Genomic DNA, 7,425 nt, shown 5'->3' on the forward strand with positions numbered 1-7,425 from the left:
TCACTTTTCTCTCTTCACATTCCACTGGTTACTTACAATTAAGACTCTTTATTTCAACCCTAGTAACACCTTAATTAAGCCTATACTAAGTCATTGGATATTTAGTCACAGACGAGTGTACATAAGGTGAAAACATCCCAATACTCCTGAGGCAGCTGACGAATTTTCTGAAGATTGTAGAGCATGCAGAATAGTAGGAATTTTAATGGTTTTCAGCTCCTCTTAGATCTACACGCAAATATAGAAATATGTATTGTGAAATGCAAATGAACTTGAAATGGGTTCAGTGGATGGTCATGCCATCCCCATGATGGGCACATTCATACTCAGGACCAGAAACCACTCAACAGGTAACAGTTCCCCATCAGCAAAAGATAAAAGGCAAACTGCTCTTACAAAGCGATAAACAGTACATAATACAAAGGGGAAAAATAAATACTCTTTCATGACACAAAAGGGAACGGAGCCAGGGAGATAAAAATGCAAGAATAAATATAGGTGGTTTAAACTAGTAAAGGAGAATCTGAATGAGAGAGAAAAAGGACTTGCTGCTTTTCTTTCTTTGAGGATGTTACATCCAAGCTTTCTCTGAATAACTCAAGTTTCAAACATGGCAGCACGTTTTAGTTCAGCGTTTACGTTTCATCGCGGTCAAGCACAGATTCTGAAGCACCGTGAGTGTATCTAAAGAACTGGAATGCCTTTGAAATGACAATTACGCTATTTATCAGTGCAATTGGAAATAAGCAATAGGGAGGAAGGAGAGGAACAGTGAAGATTCACCATATAGATGTCTGCCATTTCCTCTGACCAACTCAAAATCTGACATCCTCAGTCGGTGCTCTGATGGCATGATAAACCGCGGTCCTTCATAGTCATCAGGACTTGATGGATGTGCACTATGAATGGATAGCTGGGAGCAGAGCAACTCCAAATTAAAATCTTCACTGTTTTGTTGGCCTGGAGATTCATTTTTGCTGTCATCCCCTCAATACACGCCTCCTTTTGTTTTCTGATTATTAATTTTGGAATCATTAGTGATTTAATTTTTTAACCACAAATGCAATCATTTTAATGATTCATTTGAGTAACATTTTTTAATTGGAAGCAGGAGAGAGTTTAATCTAAGCTGAGTTCTCTGAAATGAAGTGGCCTCTTTACGGAAGCTAGCATATTTTAAAGGGATTTGAAGTCTTTGCGTGGAATTTAACTGCAATCATAAAGCTCAGTGTTATGGGATGGTTAGTGCATATGTACACCGACTTACATAAAATGTACAAGATTCAAGTTGGAAAACTCTTTCGGGGTGAACTATTCACGAAAGTGGAAAATTACAGGGTTTCCCTCACTAACAAAACTGTTGGTTTCACCAAGATGTCATTATAGCTGATCCTGGTGATCATACCTGGTTAAAGTAAACGAGGTAGTTGCTTTGGAAGGGAGGGCCTTGGGTTTGAGAGTTTCTTGTTTACTGTGTGTAATTTTTCGTAGTGATGAAGCAGCAAAAGAATAAAAATATTTATAAAGGTTGGGCAACTATGGGGCAAAGAATCCAGTGAAACTCTCAGTTCCCAAATTACTCAGTTTTGTATAAAACGAGTTTCTATTAGGGGACTAGGTATATTTTTAACCGAACATATCTTATCCCCTTTTATATGTCCCATAGTCTCTATACCAGCACCTGTGCACCAAGGAAGCCCTCAATAAATGTTTGTCAAAATAGGTAAAGAGAACCAACATGTTTGCTGCGTGCACCCTACAAAAAATAAATATCAGAGCATACACAACACTTACTACGCAATGGAAGGTTCTAGATCAACCACTAAAGAGCTACCATATTTATCTTAGTTAACAGTGCCCTGATTGAGAGGGCAGCTCCACTCACAGCTACTCCTTGCTCTTTGGTGTCGTGGGAAAGACACTGGGGTGGACATCACATGTCCATTCTTTTGTCCTTCAGCACCCTGTTGCTGTCTCTTTGTCAGCCTCATTTGGCTGAGTAGACTTTTTTTTTTAATTTACTTATTTATTTTGAGAAAGATAGAGACAGAACAAGTGGGGGAAGGGCAGGGAGAGAGGGAGAGAGGGAGAGAGAGAATCCCAAGCAGGCTCCGCAGTGTCAGCCCAGAGCCCGACGCGGGGCTCAAATTCACAAAAGCGTTGAGATCAGGACCTGAGCCAAAACCAAGAGCTGGATGCTTCACCGACCGAGCCACCCAGGCGCCCTATCTGAGTAGATTCTTGTCTGAAAATGGGCCACTCAGTTTCTCTTTCCTGATTTTTGAGTAGAAAGAGGTGGAAACTGACAGCTCCGTAGAGGAAAGGCCCGCAAAAGCGTCACTGCCCCAGTCTTTGGAGTGGCCTTTGGTTCTTCCAACTGTCCTTCTGATCCTGTAGGATATTTGCTATTTCCCAGGAAGACCCACCACCACCTTCCCATCCCATTTTTTAAAAACTTATTCTACCAACAGTGGATTTCTGATGCTTATGCCGGAGAGAACCTTACTAAACACAACAGGTTGGCCTTTAAGGAAGGGTTAAGCATTCTTCTACACCAGCACTGTCCACTACAATGTTCTGTGACAACGGAGATGTTCTATGTGGTACTAGGTGGTCACTCGTCACATGCGGCTATTGGGCACTTGAACTGTGGCTAGTGCTAGAGAAACTGAATTTTTTAATTTTATTTAATTTTAATTGAGTTAAGTTTAAATAAGCACAGATGTGATGCGTGGCTAGGTGTTGGATGGGGCAGCACGATGAGGGTGATTGGAATCCTTTTTCTTCATTTACAGACAGAACAAGAGGAATGGACTTCAGCTGAAGCAAGAAGGCTAAGCATCGGCTGTGAGCAAACCGTGAGAAAAAGATGAGTTTTTGGAGCTCTCTGGCACGCTCAGAAGCCACCAGCAGAATGGAATGGGGCATTAGGGTGCTAGGCTGCTGTAACAAAGTACCACAGCCTGGGGGTCTTAAACAACAGAAACTTTTTTGTCTTACTGTTCTGGAGGCTGAAGTCCAAGAACAAAGTGTGTATAGGATTGTTTCTTCTGAGGCCTCTCTTTTTGGCTTATGGATGGCCGTCTTCTTGCTGTGTCCACACATGGTCTTCCCTCCCACACGTGTCTGCTTCCTAATCTCTTCCTCATAAGGACACCAGTCATATTGGTTTAGGGTCCACCCCAATGACCTCCTTTTACCTTAATTACCTCTTTAAACACCCTGTCTTCAAATACCAGCATATTCTGAGGTAGTTGGAAGTTAGGACTTCAGTGTATGAGTTTTGGGGGGGACACAATCCTGCCCATAACTAATGGTCGAGGGGTGGACATACCTGAGAGACAAAGGCATGATGGACATCCCAACCTCTGGCATGGCCAAGAACTAGCCATCCCTTGAGCCTGGAGGCCTGCTCAGTATTTCCAGTCCAAGTTTGACTGCCTTTTCTGCATTTTAGTTGCAGCACCAGATGAACTATAGATATGGGCATAGCTCTACTCCAGGAAACCATTTCCAGGGAGTTTAAAGAGTATGACTTATTTCACATAACTAAGAGATTTGAATGCTGGTTTTGAGTCACTGGATTCTTCCTCTACAATTATCTTTAATTTTGAGTTTTTCTTCCTCCAAGTGCTATCTGAACAACTCTTTAGGACAACACGCCAGGACCCTCCTAAATAGCTCTCTGCATGATCCCCTGGCCTCACTCCAGCCTGTCCCAGTGCTCATTCATTCTACTTAACTAAGTTTAGAGTCTTCTTCCCAAGAGGCCATGTTCATTGTTCTTCTCATTTCCTGGAATCTAGTGGTCTTAAGCCAAATCCCAAATTCCTAACCTCAAGCTAAGTGTAATTTATTACCTCACTACACCTTACAGATGACTCTAATTTCTACTGCTACCGAGAAAAAAAAAAACAAAAAAAACAAAAGCAAAACAACGACAACAACAAAACTCCTCTGAGTCCCCCTTGATTTCCTCACTTCCCGCTGATATAGCTAATACACACTCCATGCCCAAGCCCTCTGTTACCTTATTTGCAATGTCTTCAAAGGCCTTACTATTCAATAAATTAGAACTTTGATTCAAATTTTACTTCTTCAGAAATGTCTTCCCTGTCTAAAATAGTGTTCCCTCCATGCACCAAAAGTCTGTAACCCCGCTTTGATTTTCCTTATGGTGCTGTTAGGGGCTGAACTGTGTGTCTTCCCACCCCAAGTTTATATGTTGAAGTCTTAACCCCCCCAAGACTGCAGGTCATTACTGTATTTAGGATAGGATGGGCTGGGCTCTACTCCGATGTGACTGATATCCTTATAAGAGGAGATTAAGACAGAGGGAAGATGCAGTAAAAACAGGGAGAAGTCGGCCATCTGTAAGACAAGAGGAGAGGGCTGGGATCGGTCCTCCCCTCATGACTCTCAAAAGAAACCAACTCTACCAACTCCTTGATCTCAGATTTCCAGCCTCCAGAACTTTCAGAAAATTCATTTCTGTTTTTGAAGCCACTCAGTCTGTGGTACTTTGTAATAGTAGGCCTAGCAGACTAATAAAGGTGTGTATATAGCAACATTTTTGTTTTTGTTGTCTATTTCTCCCCCACTAGGAAGTCAAGTCCGTAAGGGCAGAAACTTAATTTTGTTCATGGCTATCTCCCCATATGTACAGCAGTGCCTGGTGCATAGTAGGTGTTCAATACGTTGAGTCTGGAATACCAGTCTGTAAGCATGGCTCCCCCCATCTCTGCCTAATTTTGTGGTTTAGCAAAGGAAACCCATTTAACTGCAGATAACATCTACATTCCTCCATACAGCCTTCACGGGTAGTAAAGGCAGCACTCTGCAGGCTTTCTGTTATTTCTCAGTGGGTTCCAAACTTGGACAAGGAGGGGGCAGCTAGCTATTTGTAGTCTCACTCCCTGAGGACCTGAAGTATCTTGCAAATGGCAGGTACTGGACGAATATTTCACCCAAAGATGCCCTATCTGCATGTTGCCCGACAGTTGCCATCCATGCATATTTTCTTTCCAAGCTTCTAGAGGGCAGAGGTTGTCTTCGGTGGTGCCTGCAAGTCTGCCCCTCTGCTTTAGTGGCTCCATAAATCATGGTGAATGGATGACCGTTATGCACATTCTGTGGAGCCCTGGGGGAACATCAGTGAGGCTCCCAACGACTCCCCTTCCCTGAGGTTTTTCTCACTTCCCCACCCTTCATCTCGCTCCCACGACGGACAGAACACAGAGATGAGAGTTGTGAGTGTGCACTGTGAGCCTCTCTCCTCTTCCCCTTGGCCACAGATACTGGACCAGACACAGATACCGTGCCGCTAAAATGACTTCAGCCAGGAATGCGGATTGAGACGGAGACTCATGACAGCCTCTACTGACTGTAACACTTAGACGTTCTGTGTACTTGGGTGATGAAAGGAAGCTGATGGGTGTTCACTTTGTGGCACAGAAGAGGAAAGGCAGTTCACGGAGGAAGCGATGGGAGTCTGCAGTCAGGCAGAGAGGAGCAGTGACAGGGAGCCCTGAGAGCTTTCCAGGAGTGTCCTAAGGCCACCTTCCACTTCTGCCCTTCACTTCCATGGCACCCCTGCGTCCCAACATCAATTCCCTCTTGTTTGCCTAAGAGAGTTTGAGTTTGTTTCTCTTGTTTGCAAAACAAAACAAAGAGAAAACAAAACAAATAAAACCCCCAACCCATTAACTCATTCACCCCTGTGATGATTTTTGGAAAATAAAAAAGGAGGGAGTCATTTCCTACAGGAAAAGAGACATAAAATTCCCTGGCCCCCTCCCCTACCTCTCAAATCTCCCATTAAAGCCCATTTCCTTTGGGGAAAGAGAAGAGCCCTTGCCATGCATCAGCTAATGTACAGCGTTGGACAGCATTCTTTGCAATTCTTTCCAAATGGAAGAAAGTACACCTGTGCTCCAAAATCTACCAGGAACACTCAAATGTTTTTAAATCTATCTTTTTCTAAATTGCCTCGTAAATCCGCACTGTTCTCAGGATCACCTTTCTCCACTACGCCAGCTGAGATCAACTCAGGTGGTCACCCTAACAGTTCCAAGATGTTAAAACTTAAATGCTAAACAAAGCTCTTCACGGGAAGAAGGCGTTCTTTTCTTGTCCTTGTGTTTACATGTCCTTGTGTTTACAGCCACACCGTTCAAGAGAAAATCTTAGCGGGGGTGGGGTGGGGGGGGAGCGGGTAAACGCTTGTGTATGAAAATTAAATCCACATGGGGCCGAAAGGACCCAATTGTTGGAATCATCTTCAAGGACCCCCACTCATCTTCGTTTGTATCTTATCGATAACCAGCTAGGAGGCGGCTGCGGTTGATCAGGTCAGAAGGTGGCTTGGACCAGGTGGCCTCAGAGGAAATGGTGGTAAGTGGTCAGTGAGGGCTCACTGAGAACAAGAACCCCGGGGGGCGGCAGAAAAGAAACAGATCACAGACAGAGAAATAAAACATAATACGCAAGGATACATTCTGTGAAGAAAATAAAAAGCAGGGAGATGGGACAGTGCCCTGTCCCTGTCACCTTGGGTGAGTAGTCAGGAAGGACCCCCCCCCGAGGAGGTGATCTGTAAACTGAGAGCTGCAAAACCAGGTAAGGAAAAAGAAGAACCCAGACTGAGGAAACAATAAGCAAAAGACCCTCAATTATGAACAAGACCGACAGGCTCCAGAACCACAAGGAAGGTCGGTGTGGCTGGGAGAGTGAAGCTAGGGGCAGAGGTGTTCAGAGTCACAGAAAGGGCGCAGGCCTTCGAGGTCTCTGGTAATGTGCAGCCAGTTGAGGGGTCTTTTTAATTTTTATTTATTTTTATTTTATTTTATTTTTGATATTTATTTTTATTTTTAAAATGTTTGTGTTTATTTTTGAGAGACAGAGACAGTGTGAGCAGGGGAGGGGCAGAGAGAGAGGGAGACAGAATCCGCAGCAGGCTCCAGGCTCTGAGCTGTCAGCACAGAGCCTGACGTGGGGTCGAACTCACGAACTGTGAAAGCATGACCTGAGGCCGAAGTCGGATGCTCATCTGACGGAGCCACCCAGGAGCCCCTTGAGGGGTCTTTTTAAAAATGTTTATGTATGGCACAAAAAGAGACACATAGACCAATGGAATAGAATAGAAACCCCAGAACTAGACCCACAAACGTATGGCCAACTCATCTTTGACAAAGCAGGAAAGAACATCCAATGGAAAAAAGACAGCCTCTTTAACAAATGGTGCTGGGAGAACTGGACAGCAACATGCAGAAGGTTGAAACTAGACCACTTCCTCACACCATTCACAAAAATAAACTCAAAATGGATAAAGGACCTAAATGTGAGACAGGAAACCATCAAAACCTTAGAGGAGAAAGCAGGAAAAGACCTCTCTGACCACAGCCGTAGCAATCTCTTACTCCACAC

The sequence above is a fragment of the Prionailurus bengalensis genome, chromosome B4 (assembly GCF_016509475.1).
Source record: "Prionailurus bengalensis isolate Pbe53 chromosome B4, Fcat_Pben_1.1_paternal_pri, whole genome shotgun sequence".
In the NCBI taxonomy this organism is placed as follows: domain Eukaryota; kingdom Metazoa; phylum Chordata; class Mammalia; order Carnivora; family Felidae; genus Prionailurus; species Prionailurus bengalensis.